This window comes from Colobus angolensis, unplaced genomic scaffold, assembly GCF_000951035.1.
Source record: "Colobus angolensis palliatus isolate OR3802 unplaced genomic scaffold, Cang.pa_1.0 Scaffold639, whole genome shotgun sequence".
In the NCBI taxonomy this organism is placed as follows: Eukaryota; Metazoa; Chordata; class Mammalia; order Primates; family Cercopithecidae; genus Colobus; species Colobus angolensis.
Genome location: NW_012120032.1, coordinates 624,831 through 641,445, shown reverse-complemented (window position 1 = coordinate 641,445; position 16,615 = coordinate 624,831). Strand labels below are relative to the sequence as shown.

At 35.9% G+C, this 16,615-nt stretch overlaps 1 protein-coding gene across 6 annotated transcripts in view; it reads right to left on the bottom strand.

Moving 5' to 3' along the window:
* MGAT4C (MGAT4 family, member C) overlaps positions 1-16,615 on the bottom strand; it is an 883,869-nt gene that overhangs the window by 274,502 nt on the left and 592,752 nt on the right. The gene's annotated exons all lie outside the window — the stretch shown is intronic.

Here is a 16,615-nt window from a genome sequence, read left to right as displayed (position 1 = left end):
TGTAAATTAATGAACATGTGTGTCTTTGTGTTTCTATTTATTTTTGAACAATTGGAAGCAAAATGAATATACTGTTCTACATTTGTGGGTTTTTAACAACAATATTTATTGGGTAACTTTTTAAATAAACTCTTCATTTGGAAATAATTTTAAATTTACAACAAAGTAGCAAAAATAAAAAAAAATGAGGAACATTCATCTACTTTCAACCAAAATTCAGATTCTGCTCTTATAAATATTTTACCTTATTGTTTAATCATTTGTTTAATCTTTTTCTTTCTCCCTCCAGCCCCTCCCCTGGCTCTCTTTCTAAAATCATTTGAGGGAAGTTGCGTACATCATGGTCTTCTACTTCTAAATATTTATATTTTTATTTCCTAGAATAACACTTTTATTGTACATTACCACATTAAAATTATCAATATTATATTTAATATTGATATGATAATTTCAACTAATACATGTTTGCATTTCAACTTTGCCAGTTGAAAGGTTTGCATTTTCACCCCTTCAGTATGGGACTACGTCTAGAATAAGGTGTTACATTTAGTTATTTCTTTTTAGCTTTCTTTAACCTGAATTATATCAGAGCCTTTCTTTGTCTTTAATGTCATGGATAATTTTGAAGAATACAATTTCCCTACTCTCTTTTTAATAGATATTCCTCACCTTCAGTTTGTCTGATGTTCATGATTACTTTTAAATTATGCACTCCTGGCAAAAAATAATACACAGGTAATTTTGTTATCTGGGAAAAGAATCTGGGGGTACATAATATCCATCTGTACCTCACTGATAATTTGTTTTTATTATACTTTAATTTCTAGGGTACATGTGCAAAACGTGCAGGTTTGTTACATATGTTTACATGTGCCATGTTGGTGTGCTGCACCCATTAACTCGTCATTTACACCAGGTATATCTCCTAATGCTATCCCTCCCCCCTCCCCCCTCCCCACAATAGACCCTGATGTGTGATGATCCCCTTCCTGTGTCCAAGTGATCTCATTGTTCAATTCCCACATATGAGTGAGAACATGCAGTGTTTAGTTTTCTGTTCTTGCAATAGTTTGCTGAGAATGATGGTTTCCAGCTGCATCCATGTCCCTACAAAGGACACAAACTCATCCTTTTTTATGGCTGCATAGTATTCCATGGTGTATATATGCCACATTTTCTTAATCCAGTCTGTCACTGATGGACATTTGGGTTGAGTCCAAGTCTTTGCTATTGTGAATAGTGCCACAATAAACATATGTGTGCATGTGTCTTTATAGCAGCATGATTTATAATCCTTTGGGTATATACTCAGTAATGGGATAGCTGGGTCAAATGGTATTTCTAGTTCTAGATCCTTGAAGAATCACCACACTGTTTTCCACAATGGTTGAACTAGTTTACAGTCCCACCAACAGTGTAAAAGTGTTCCTATTTCTCCACATCCTCTCCAGCATCTGTTGTTTCCTGACTTTTTAAAGATTATCATTCTAACTGGTGTGAGATGGTATCTCATTATGGTTTTAATTTGCATTTCTCTGATGGCGAGTGATGATGAGCATTTTTTCATGTGTCTGTTGAAAAAAATGTCTTCTTTTGAGAAGTGTCTGTTTATATCCTTTGCCCACATTTTGATTTTTTTTTTTTTTTTTCCTTGTAAATTTGTTTAAGTTCTTCGTAGGTTCTGGATATTAGCCCTTTGTCAGATGAGTAGATTGCAAAAATTTTCTCCCATTCTGTAGGTTGCTTGTTCACTCTGATGGTAGTTTCTTTTGATGTGCAGAAGCTCTTTAGTTTAATTAGATCCCATTTGTCAATTTTGGCTTTTGTTGCCATTGCTTTTTGTGTTTTAGATATGAAGTCCTTGCCCATGCCTATGTCCTGAATGGTATTACCTAGGTTTTCTTCCAGGGTTTTTATGGTTTTAGGTCTAACATTTAAGTCTCTAATCCATCTTGAATTAATTTTCGTATAAAGAGTAAGGAAAGGATCCAGTTTCAGCTTTCTACTTATGGCTAGCCAATTTTCCCAGCAACATTTATTAAATAGGGAATCATTTCCCCATTTCTTGTTTTTCTCAGGTTTGTCAAAGATCAGATGGCTGTAGATGTGTGGTATTATTTCTGAGGGCTCTGTTCTGTTCCATTGGTCTATATCTCTGTTTTGCTACCAGTACCCTGCTGTTTTGGTTACTGTAGCCTTGTAGTATAGTTTGAAGTCAGGTAGCATGATGCCTCCAGCTTTGTTCTTTTGGCTAAGGATTGTCTTGGCAATGCGGGCTCTTTTTTGGTTCCATATGAACTTTAAAGCACTGATAATATTAATTTAAAAAATGCAATTAACTATTTTCTGGTTTTCCACAGTAATGATTATTTTTGTTCTTCCTTGCAACTAATAGGGAGTCCTTGGGAAGTCACTTTATGACTATACATGCATCATGCCCCAGAATAAAATTAGTCCCTTGATTCAGCATCCATTGGTGACTCTTTTCTGATCTGATCTTTACTACTATGGAAGCAAAACGACAATTTTCCAAGTATCTCTCCCTCTGCATTTCTAATTGGCTGTCTGAATTCTAATGTCAAAAAAGATTATCTCATCCCCCCTAATTACTATCACTTTATTATTATTATGGGCTGGTAAATTTTATTTTGTTTGACAGCTTGTAATTCATTACTGTTCCAAATTGGATTCTGACATTTTTGTAGATTGGATCATGATCCCATCCTTGAAAGTCTAGAAGGAGCAGAGTGGTCCTGCCTAAGAGGAAAAAAATAGCTGATCTCAGTAGAGAGTGCATCAGCAGCAGTTGATTTCGGTCTGGCCTCAGATACCAGACCTGTTTGACTGCTTTATGTGGGAAAGCACTTCATAAAGTGCTTCCTAAAATGCCATGTAACCTCTTCCAACCTTCATTTCAGGTGGTTAACCACATATCAAAATGCCTGGTCTCACCATGCTGGCAAGCCTTTAGCTTCATACTCACCACCTGTCTGACTTGGCCCAACAAACCACAATTCCTGAGCCTTGCCCGAGCCTGCTTTGCCAATCCAGCTCTCAAATCATCTGAGACTGGGGGAGAGGAGGACATTGAGAAAATATCACTGTGTTTACCTTTGGTAGCCTCCCAGTGTCTCAGAAGTTATCCCCACTCTACTGGCAACCTCCATCTTTTCACTATACCGTCATACTGCCCAGTTGCTTCCCTTTGCTTGGGTCTTTTCATGACTGAGGCTCTGGGAACATATTTAAGGACTTTGGAGTGATATTTAAATTCTGCCTAGGGCCTCAACCTCAAGTAGAACAAGTTCCCTTTTATGCAATTATGCAGACATTGGTTATAGAGCTGCACCCATTCAATCTAACTCCAGAGAACATGTTAGAAAAACTCCCCAGTTGCAGGATCCTGCAATGCAAAGACATGTAAAACATTCCCCTTCAGCTCACTGGCTGCAAAGCTGGATTTGGTAAACATAGATACTGCCTCAGGTTCAATCTATCTTTCCCTTGAATCTGCATCATTTCTTTTATTTAAATGGCTTCTCAGATTCCTTTATGTTGATACTTTGTCCATGTGAATAGACATGGACCCTTTAAACAAGTATCTTTTTTGCTATTTCTTCTATAGAATATTTCACATGTAATGACTTCTTTTTAACTCCTGTACTTTCTGTTTATCAGGACACATTGACTTTGGACTAAAGTTTCAAGAGCCTTTACCAATTTTATTTGATTGTCCGGGGAAGTACTTTAGAGTAGGAAAAAAAAAAAAATAGGGTATTTCAAGGCAAATAGAAAGAATACAAGAGAAGGAAAAATGGAGGAAGGGGGTTGCTGAAAACCTAGCTCTCCCATCCTAACTTACCTTTATACAATGGCATGAGTAAGGCACTAATCCCCCACTCCCCACCACATATATAATCACACACATGTACACATACAACACACACCTCCCAGTTCCTTATGGGCTCTAATGGCTCCTCAGAACTTCAGTGATGCAAGTTAAGGGAACTGACTCTAGCTACTAACAGAGCCCAAGAGATCTTTTAGATATTTTGCATTTTTAAGCACATTAACATTAAGGTGGTCCCAAGTGATAAAATCTGCAATGAGACTCTTGACTTTCCTCCTCTTTGACAATGGGTTGAAAATGAGAGTTTCTAACCGAAAATGTACTCTTTCCAAATAGTCTAATTAGTGGCAAACCCTGCAGCCATTTCTCCAGGTCTCCAAACTCAAAATGAGTACACGAGGGTACAATTTCCTTTTGAGCTCACAGGGTAGGCAGCTGGCCAACTCACCTGGCTCCAATCATCAATTTCTCTTGGTTACTGACAAATTTTTCTCAAGCAAAATTACTCTTGTTGGGTGAGCTCTGCTACTTGCAAGTTTAGGGAAATTAATAGAGTATCTCTAACAAATGATTCGGCAGTGGCAGTTGACAGTCACTTAGAGGTCTCTGAGAATGTTCTGTGATTATTCCATTTGGTAGACACACCCTGAGGTGACCCTCAATGATTCACATTCTTGTCTTATTCCCTCCCCTTGAGTGTAGGCAGAACCTGTGACTTACAGCCAATAGAACAAGGCAAATGTGATGGGTCACTCCCATGATTTTATTAGACTACATAAGATTCCATTTTAGCAGACTTAAGCAAGAGATTCTCCTGCTGGCTTTGAAGAAGCTTCACTGTTATGAAAAGGCCTGTGAAAGAGCCTCCTGGCAAGGAACTAAGGTGGCCTATAGATTCTGAGGGTGGTACCCTACTGAGCCATCAGGAAAAGAGGGACTTCCATTCTACAGCTGCAAGAAACACAATTCTGCCAAAAACTTGGTCTGAAAATGAACCCTGAACTCCAGAGATAAAAAAAAGATTAGTAGACACCTCTATTCAGCCTCTTGAGACTCATGAATAAAAGACTTATCCAAGCTGTGTCTATATTGCTGGCCCATAGAAACTGCAAGATAATGAACGTCTATTGTCTTCAGCATCTAAATTTGTGGTAATTTGTTACACGGCAATATAAAACAAATACATTTTGTTATGCAGTGAGAAGAGTCCAGGAGGAGAAAAGACTGTCCACATTAAGCCTGCCCCTGTGACTTTTAAGGCTACGGTGCTGCTGGTGGCATTTGCCATTTTTCTTACTAAGATAAAAAAGTGAATTAAGATGAAAGAAATGCAAGAGTAATGCTTATAAATACTAAGAATAGCAGCATCTTGCCTAGCTCATACCTCTGCCTACATGCACACAAGCAGTGCACATCCTATACTTTCTAGAATGCTTTGCACCGTTTCATGATCCTGGGCAGACATTTGCTAACTACCCTCTAGGCGTATTTTTACCAACTAGATTGGGAAAGAGGGTGACTGTCACAGTAGCTTGGGGGTTGTGTCAGAAACTCTCAGCATGTAAGATGTTTCTACCAACACTGTTGGGGCAGGAGACAGACGGGTATTAGTGAAGGGGTAGATTTCATCGCCACCTTCTAAAAGCAGCTTTTTCTCTCACCTCAGACCTTCTAGTTCTGGCTCTAGAACTAAGTTCTAATAGAGCACCCCAAATTAAACTCTAATAGAGAAATCCTTTCAGATTATGGCTCCCTAAAGGGATCTAAGCCTGGGGTCTCTCATCATATATTCATTTAATCAACATTTAATGAGCTTCTACTCTGCGTTAGCACTGCTGATACAGCAATGGATAAAACTTATAAAATCCCAAAAGACATAGAGCCTACAGGATAATGGGGGATACAGAGAAGGCAATGGTCAATTTAAATACATTATAGGGAAAGTAAAAATGCTGAGCACAAAAGAGGGACACCTCACCCATCAAAGAGGTTCTAGAAAGAAACCCGAAACACCGCAAGTAAAGATGAAAAGGAATTGACATAGCAGACTTCTTCAAACAGAAAGAATATGTGCCAATGCCCAGAGGTGAGTTTCAGGGAGCAGCAGAACTGAAGCATGGGATTTATGGGTGAGTAATAATAATTATAAGGTATAGCATTTATCCAGCATATACTGGGTCAGTGCAGTATTAAATGGATGGTATGCATTATCTCATTTGATCCTCAATCCCTCTGATGAGGCAACTGAGGCACAGAGAAGTTAAATTCTTTGCTCATAGTCACGACACTGGTTAAGTGGGAAGCCAGGAATTAATGCCTAGCCAACTGATTCCTAAGCCCACACTGTAATGGCCCAGTCTAAACTCAAAAAAATACACCAAATGGTGGGATCAGCCCTCTACCCTTCACCAATAGAAACACCAGCTAAACCTATGGGTACAAATCCACCAAGGTTCTACAACTCCCTGTTCTCAGACATTCTGACCAGTCCTCGAGTTCTCTTGCCAAAAACAGAGGAATAATTAGGTCTCTTCCAGTTATTGAGTCCCAGGTTAGCATGCCAGGTTTCCAGATTGAGTTTCTGCCCTTCTAGGCTTCCTGGAAATCATAATCTTGTCTTTGAGTTCAGTCTTCTTGCCTAGATTCTCCTATCAGACCTCAGACACCATATTCTGCCTCCTTTTTTGAACTTCTTTACATTTTGGCCCCATGGGCATCCTCAAATTGTTTTGGGGTCTCTATGCTTCTGTCTGGTTTCTAGGGTCTAGTCATCTTCAGTTTAGCCTGAATACAAGAGATTTCTGAATGAATATCTTTGTCACATAGAGGTGACTGTGATTTTTCCTAGGCATAGCATTGTGGCTAACTGTTCTGGTTTCAAAATCCCTTTTGATCTCAATTTCTTGGAAACCACGGTACATCCCAGTGCTCCTTCCATGTTAGCTCCTAGGGTTAGTACTCAAATCCTGTTACTTTGTTTTTCAAACTATTTTGGAAAGAGGTAGAATATAATTTTTCACCTCTCTAGATTATTCAAAAATATCTTGTCCTCTTCTATAACAAGAACAAATTAATTAAAGTGATTTCTTCTAAGTAAATCAGAAATTTCTTGAGAATAAATCTATAATCGTCATAGAGCTACCAGAATAAATAACTCAATGTGTCACCAAATTTTAAAACAAAAGTTTTCATCATTATACAGTTTTACATATTTAAATTAAAATAATTTGTATATACATACACATTATTTGCACATTCATATTTATATATTAGAATGTAGTAGTATTTTCCAATCCAACAGATTTCTAAGCTGTGTCTAAAGCATACCTTTCTCTCTTTTGGTTTCAGTTAATTTCGTCAATGTCTTAGAGTTTGGGAGCTCTTCTATTTAGCAGGCCATGAATATCTTCTAGTATCCTGCAACCTTTTAGAGGGTCTAGGTTTTCATGCCAGAGGTTTCTTTGTTTATTTGCCTACCCACTCATGAACAGTTTAACATCTATAAACATGCTTATGAATGGCTACTGAAAGAGTCATTTTAAAAGAATAAATTAACTGCTGAGTAAATGACTCCCACAATTTTCTATATTTTGGGATATATTGCTACCTTTTGTTCCAACTGTGCTTGAAATTTTTAAATGTAGCTGTATGTTCTATGAACATATAGCTTTATTTATTATAAATATGTTTTGTACAAGTTATGAAGACCAATTTACAAAGATAAATGTTACTTAATAATTCATATATCTGCCCACCAAATAAACTTTTTCCATTCCAGAAAGAGTTATTATTTGACAGTTCTGACCAGCAAGTCTTTACTCCTTTTCAGTTGGAAATTGCTTGAACATGACTTCAACACCTAAGTATCAATTTCCTCCTGGACTCCTTGCTATCTAATATCTCAAACTACTTTCTTTAAGACCACCAGTGACCTTTCCTGCAATTTAAAGTACAGTTTTCTTTGTTCTATATTTTGAGACTCTCTGCAGCCTTTCATATGATGGGACATCACATTCTCAATTACATTCTTTCTAGTTTTAGTAGCATCAATTATACCCTGGTACAACTTTTGTACAAACACACTCACATACACATTCAGTTTCTATGATGAGTCTTATCTCTTCATATCCTTCAATTATCTGTGTGTTACAAATGACCATTAGGATACCATATTTTTTATTATTCTGTGCAAAACTCAAAGGGCACAATCTGTTATCTTACTTAAATACTTACATAATTAGTTATAGGGTTACACACATATTAGTAGGAAGGAGGCTGCAGGGATGGGCACACATTTTATTTATGCTCTAAGAAAGTCCACTCAAATTTTATTTCTATGATTAACATTTAGTAGCATCTCAGTACTTTGTTGTTCCCAGGTGTAAGTACACCTTTTGCAATCTTCTGTTTACTCACAACATTTATTTACTTGACCATATTTATCTAGCTGATCTTACTCCAGACACTGGAGATTCAGTGGTGATTTAGAATAGACTCTGGTCATTACTTTCATAAAGATTACAGTCCCATGGGAAGACTAGCATTAACAATTTAATCAACCAAGAAAGCCTATAATGGAAACTTTGGAAAGGGTTAAATACTGTGTTAAGAACCTGTAATAGGGATATCTGGCCTCATAAGGAAGGTCAAGGAGGAATTCCTTAAGGCTGTGCTTCTTTAACTGAGAACTGAATAATAAATTTGAAGTAAACATGTGAAAAATGTTCAGAGGAACCTGCTAGCCAGACAAAATGGCATAAACTAAGGCTCAGTGGTGGAACTGAAGAAGAAATTATAAGAGAGATGAAAGGAAATGTTGCTGGAACACACAGACCATCATGCTGGGCTTTATGAAGCATACTAGATTTGTTATTATCCTATAAGTAATGGAAGGCCACTGAAGAGTTTTAGGTCACAAGGGAATGGAAGCGAGGTTATGGGGAAGAGAAGGGAAAGGTGTGTCATGTTCAGATTTGTATCTCCTGCATAGAGGTTTCAGAGGATTTTCTACCCTCAGCACCATCTTTTCCTTCCTAGTCTTAAGTTTTAATAGTCTAGATTTAGTTATCCTCCTTATTCAAAGGCTTTTTGATTCTGAGTCTCCTTTGTTTATTCCTCCTCCTCTTCAGTTTTAAATAGTGGAGTTCCCTAAGGCTTCTTGATAACCAATACCTACGTGTCTTATTTGCTCTTTAGTGGACATCTCAAGCATAGCATGCCTAAACTACACAAAGAAAAATAACCTATCTTCCTTCCTTCCTTCCTTCCTTCCTTCCTTCCTTCCTTCCTTCCTTCCTTCCTTCCTTCCTTCCTTCCTTCTCTCAGGCAGCCAGACATTCATTCAGCAAACTGCTGCTGAACACTTTTCTAGGCCATAGGTATTCAGAAAAGAATTAGGGAGAATCTTTGGCTTCAAGAGAGTAAAATACCCTCTATGATTTGTTACTACAACCCTGTCTGTGAATTTTTTTTTCTACTTTCCCCCAAATATTTACCTTTCTATATCTCCACCTCCCTAATGCCTCACAGTTTATCCTATTTTCTACACTCAGGACCATGTTCTCTTTCTCATGCTAAAGTTATCACTTGCACACTCTTATGCAAGATTGCTCTGAAAGTTAATATTAAAGACACAGGCAAGTGGGAAGCGGTTCCCTTCCAAGTAGATGGGCAACTGTCTTGCCTCTTCTGTCTTGCCTTTTCTGTCCTATTGCCTGTTGTGCTCTGCTATGACACACATTTTCTTGATGCAACACCACCACCATGCTTATGTAACTTCACCACCTATCAGAGTGCCTATAACACTGTAGATGGGAGAGGTCATACATAAAGCCTAATCCGTTTTGCCCTCTTTGGATACCACGTAAATATATTGGAATTTCACCATGATGAAATAAGTGAATAAACTTAGAATAAATTTCTGGGAGACAGCTTAAGAGACAGTTGTGAAACTGGCTAGTGTTAATGCTCTGTTCCCATGCTGAGGACCTCCTTCCATCTTTTCCCATTTATTTGTGTTCAGTATAAATCACATGCCACTTGAGAAAATTTTATACCAAGAAAAGAATGACAATGCTTATTGTTTTCTTTTAAAATAATTATTTAATATATAACTTTTATATAATGTTGTTCAGATAACTTAAAAAATAAGTGCAATGAATTAAGTTATTCTGTAAGAAGGGGAGTTCCTTTCCCTGGATCTTCCCACTGACCTCAGCCCAATAGTAAAGCATTTGGTCATTCAGCATCATACAGTTCCTATCCTTAGTTCATGTTTGCTTAAGTTCATAAATAGTGAATAAATACTGATTTCAGAAACTCTTTCCCAAACTCAGGTATTCCTCTCAATTATGTCACATGTGACCCACTTTTATATTCTTGAGTAATTAATCACCCCATCCAATATTATCCATTATTTAAAATAAATTAATAGATTGATATACCTAGTAAAGTTAGCGGAAACTAATGAAGTGGAATGTCTTGACCATTCCTGTTCCTTTGATGTATCAGACTGCTTTAAATAGTCCCATATAATCCTGCTTCTTATCTCTTTTAGGAAGCATTCTTCATTTTCTCAAAACCACAGTGATCCATCTCATCACAACCCTTCTAGAGTATTTAAAATTTGAATAACCTAATTTAAACATCCAGCCAAGGATTAAAGTTATGTAGTTATGACAGTTGTCCTTACTGGTTATTTACAACTAGAATCTGTTCTGATACTTTGGTGCAAATTTTTAGCTCTTCCTCACTCCTGCCTTTGCTTATGATAAGCAACTTGACCTTAACTGAACACACTGTGCTTTCTCTTCTCATTTTGACTTTGTTCTTAATGAGGTCCCTCTATCTGAAATATACTTCGCCCAACTGTACTTGAAAAGGTCTCTAATTTTGCAAAACTTAGCTAAGTGACCGCTTATTTTTAAAGATTTTCCAGATTTTTACACATAGAATAAATCACTCCTTGTGTGTGTCCCCTGAGCACTCTGTGCATATCTCTAATGTAAAACTTATCACAATGGATTGTAATTATTTATTTCCAACTTTGTGTTGACCACTAGACCATGAACCCCTGGAGAGCAGCGGTGGTGCTCTATTCACTGCTGGCATGCCATAAGTGCTCGGTAATTGAGTGGCTCAACTTTAAATAATTTGTAGAATGAGTCAGAACACTTAAAAGTGAAGGGAAAATACCTTAGGGGAATGAATAGATTTTTAAAAAATGTTTTACACATTCATGAATGCTTTGATTCTACAAGATTATAAACCATGGATAAGAATAACCTAACTTAAACATTACATTTTTTATGCTTTTCTATTTGTATCTTTCTTGAGGTAGTATTAGGTACATGTTAGATGCTTCATTAAAACAAAACAAACAAGCGACCTACACACACACACACACACACACACACACACACACAAATACAGGGTGAGAGAGAGACTGAGAGAGAGAAAAAGAGAGAGACAAAGAGATTTTTAAAATTAAGATATATTTTGCCTCTAATGAGTAGGTTAAGAATACAGAATGTCATGAATAAAGAAGAATTGACAAACTTTAACTCAATTCTATACCACTTCATCACCAATATGAGATAATGGACTGTTGAAAAGCAGAGATTGTTGATCTCCACATATATCAGACAAATAAAACTTTTATAACTCCAGGTTTGAAACTCTCATTGACATCTGAATAATCATAGAATAAAAAGTAGCAAAGTAACATAGAGTGAAAGATAAAAGGTAAAGCTATAAGACTTTCTATTTTATTATGTACTTACATGTGTATATATATATGATAACCCATATTATATCATTTAGAATTGGGAAAAGTTCCTAAAATTTATTTAATTCATTTTTTACATCTTACAATCGTTAAAATTAAAACATCAGAAATTTTATATACAGTAAATGATTAACCTATGTCTACCGATAAAATCTACAATCAGCATCTAGTTTCAAAAGTAATTAGCATGATTCGTTCCCAAAATTGTGTGTTTGTACTACACCAGAGTTTTCATGATAGTGAATAGCAATTTTTTTTTTTTTTTTTTTTTTTTGAGATGGAGTCTAGCTCTGTCGCCCAGGCTGGAGTGCAGTGGCCGGATCTCAGCTCACTGCAAGCTCCGCCTCCCGGGTTTACGCCATTCTCCTGCCTCAGCCTCCTGAGTAGCTGGGACTACAGGCACCCGCCACCGTGCCCGGCTAGTTTTTTGTATTTTTTAGTAGAGACGGGGTTTCACCGTTAGCCAGGATGGTCTCGATCTCCTGACCTCGTGATCCGCCCGTCTCGGCCTCCCAAAGTGCTGGGATTACAGGCTTGAGCCACCGCGCCCGGCCTGAATAGCAATTTTTAATGAAACTCTTGAATGAATTGAAAGAAACACCCACACAATACTAAGTAAGTCAGTAACAATGAAAATACTAAAGAGAGTCAATACTAATTGAACATTTACTATATGCAAGGCATTGTTCTCCATGCTTATAAGATCAGTTCATGAAATTTTCACAATAACCTTATGAGGTAGGATCTTTTATTTCCCCCTCCCCCTCCACTTTTTTTTTTTATTATGAAGGCATGAAGCCTGAAACGGGTGGAACAAGAAGTGGGGACCAGACTACCTGAATATAATTTGCACACAATTATTGCATATTTTTCCATGCAACAAGTGCATGCAAACAAGAAAGTGTCTTTAAAAGCATCTGCTCTTTTCTTGCTCTGCTGAGCAAAACTGTTTTCTAGCCTGATCATAGCCTCTTCTGTACTTCGAATTGAGAAAAGTTGCTGGAACTTAACTTTACACCTTGCCTCTCATCACAGCAAATTGTGTCTTTTTTTCCCCCATAGTATTGATTTTACTCAGCTCAATATTTTATCTGACTGACTGCAGTATCAATATGTATACTCAGTTTTAGGAAAAATACATTTTCCACATTGACCCAAATGTTAGGGTATATCCTTGAGAGTTTTATGGTATACTATGGCACACAGGTAGAGAGCCACTTACTTGTGAAAATTTACCTAGACAACCTTTATGCTATGCTCAGTTCCATGCCCCTGAGACCAGTATCAAACACCAAATAACTAACTCTCTGCTTTTGGCAGAATTTAGCATTGAAAAGTACTGTTGTCAGTTTATATTTTCTCATCAAAAATACTATTAAAATTAATTCGTGGATATAAGTAGTTACAAATAGCTAAATTCAAGGCCCAGTGCCTTGTAAAACTTCTTGGAAAAACATCTACTGCTTAATAGCTCTAGATTATATTTTCATTTTATGCAGTTCTAATGTGAACAAGCTTCTCTGTCTCTAACTCTGAAAGAAGCAGAAATGTCTTTATAATTTATTAACCCCTGAAAAGGGCACATTCCTTTGTCATAGCTTCAGAGGCAGAGAGAGAAAGCAGATAAAAAATCACATTCATACTTTCAATTATTGAATTCTAATTTTATTCTCTCATTCTACATACTTCAAATGGGCATTACTAAAGGGACTAAGTTCAGGGGTATTGTTTTATTATTATGCAATAGTACAAGAGTAAAATATTTTGAGCCAAATCAAGTGTGTTCAGCTAACTTTTGTTGTACAATTTATATGTATGTTCACTAGATAGATTCTTCAGTGGCTAATTAAATGATACTATCTAAAAATGGTTTATCTTCAACTGATAGGTTCTATGTACAGATTGGCTTTCTCTGAGGAGGTTGTATTTTAGGCTTTTTATTTCTTTTAAGTCACTGAGTATGTGTAAATAAGTTCAATAGGGAATAAATATCACTTTTAGTGCTATTGTCCTAGGAACTACCTTTGCTGTCTACCAAGATACTGAAAAAATTGGCCTTAAAAGGTAGATTGTCTCCAGTTTGCTTGTTCAAACACAAACTACTATCATTTGTGAGATAATAAGGTTTTTAACTAAAATAAAAAAAATCTTCATTTTTTTATTCTTTTGCTTAAACTTTAAAGAACCTTATCCAAAGTCAAACAACTGTAAATTTGGCATACTATTACCAGCAAATAATTGATTGTAAAATAGACAATAAAAATAAAGCTAGCTTGCTTGAACATACATTATAAATACAAGATAACTTTGTCCAAAAACGCTTGATACTGTTTTTGGGATCCACCACAAACTATTTTATTCTTATAATATTTCAGTGACCATATTCAGAATCAAGTATGAGTTATAAAATATTTGACAGACTTTTCACAAAACCCAAATATAATGTAAAAATCTATTTTAGATTAAAACATACCTGAGAACTTAGAGACACACAGAAACACTGGAAATGCAAATGAGTTTGTCCTTTAACTCATGTTTCCTATTTCCCATAAAGCTTTTGGTTTTAATTAGCCACACCTTAAAATATATTCTACATTTGTAGTAATTTAAAGATGAGAATTTTTCAGGTAGAAAAAAAATAATATATGCAAGAACAAGAATTGTTTTTCATTATTCAGTTATAAATGCCAAGTACCTAGAAGAGTGCCTGGCATGGAGTAGATACTCAAGAAAAGTGACTGATTAGATAGTCAGCTGTATTAAGGGAGGGAGGGAGAGAGAAAGAGAAAGAAAGTAAGAAAGAGAAATTGATTGATTTGGGGCACTGAAATTTGTAAATCTGTTTCTGGGTCCTAGCTCCTCCGTTTACTGACTTACTGACTGGGTGATCTTTGGAAACAAGTTACAAATTATCAGTTTCTGTTTCCTTAGTTGCATAATATCAATTATTTTATCACACACTAATTGTTCAGAATTAAATATATGTACACAATGTTGATAAAAAGACCTTTTAAACTTTAAAATACATAAAACATTACATTTATGTACCTAAAATATACAGCTAAATATCCAGACATTCACACAGTAAGTCCAAGTTGTCCAAGATGACATCATAGTTACTATATTTTTTGTCTTAAGCAAAAAGTTGGCCTGGAATGCCCAGAATTTCACACTGTCAAGACAAGCATAGAATTCATGATCATTCAAGTGCCTGAACTGAGAAACTAAAAAAACAAGCAGTATCGTGCATTCAATCACTACAAGAAACTAATAAAGGGGCTTACATTAAACTGAAATCTAGAATAATATTAAAACATACAAAAATAGTATTATTTTGCAATAGGTAAAAACATAATTTGAGAAGTAATTTTCAAAAGAAAAAATATATCACTCCCAGTGTATGGAGTATGCAGAGAACTTCAGAAGAGTTAATAAGAATCTTTCCATGGCTATTTTTTCCCATCTCTTCTTAATATTGGTTACATAAATCAGACAAAGAACATATGTATTTAAAAGGAAGCAGATAACACAATAGTACCTGTTACATCACACACCATTTGTTTATGTCACTCTGTACTGAGAAGCCTTCCTAGGGACTTTGTGGCATAGGAAATTGCTATGATCCCATTGATGTCCTCTCTTACATTAAAAATAATAACAAAAAAACTTCCTGTGAAATGAATGAAGTCCATTAGCCAGGTAGTTGATATCCTGTGTACTTGCGTTGCATAAAGTTGTCCAAAGGAAAAGGAGGAGATAAGCACTTAAACACACTGCAATCACCATCAACATAGTGCATTTGTGACTAGCAAGGCTAATACTGAAAGAATGAATCATACACAGAAAAAAGTACATTTAAATGTCTAGATCATTCACTAGCTGAATAAGATTTTCTTCATTGTTGACAGAATGATATAAATAGATTTTTAGAGAATTAATTATTGGGAGACAAATGCTTTTCCCTTAGCTAAGTTTAATCACCTGTGAAAATGACACAGTCAATACCACTGGGTTTTTCAACTCCACTTTAAAGTACTTAGGGAAAGAAAAAAAAAATCATTTCAAAGCAGTGACTCATTACGCTTTCAAGCTCACATTACCAAAACTTTTGGATTTCAATTTAAATTTTGAAATTCACAGAATATACTAACTTAAATTTTCCTGAGTAAAAAATTAACTCTAGATGTGTATCGGAAGCTTTTTGAGGTTTTGTTGATTATATATGGCTGTGGCTGAGACATTAAGTTCACTTGTTTAGATTTCATTAATACACATCTGACACTTTCTATAAACTTAGTTTTGTTCAGACCTGAATTGACTAAAGGAGACAATTCAAACAACAGTAATGTCTAGAGCTGCCAAACAGGACTGGGCTAGCAGAAGATACAGAGTGTGACATAGCTGAGAAACCCCTGCTGTCTTACAGCTCAATTCGAGAATCTCCAAATCCTGATTTTTAATTATCAAAATTACTAGTTTGCAAAGGCAGAAATATTCTATGTTAAAGGCAGAGTAAAAACAAATCTAAAAAGCATAAGCACATCAACGCTGGATGAAGAAGTCATTGTTCAAAAGTTTTATTACCCTAGGAGGAGTGGAGATGCTATTAAAATAAAAGAGCATGTTAAATAAAATAACAGCTAATTACACTTTTCTGTGGCTTTATTTCATAAATAACTGCATTCAACTTTAAAATAACAACCGTGTGCTACTTTCAACCATAATAATAGACAACATTTGAGGGGATACGAATATTTTTGAATTCTTCATTCGTTAGCATGTGAACATTCTCAGTCAATTGAAAGCTTTTAGTGTAGTGACTTTTCAGGTTCTCTGTCACATTCAATCACCTATCCATAGCAATTCAACAGCTCTAAATATATTCGTTTTGCTACAATATAACAAGATCCTCAGGCATAAATGTTACTATTGACAAATGATTAAATAATATAAAGTACACTTTTAGGATTTAAATATTT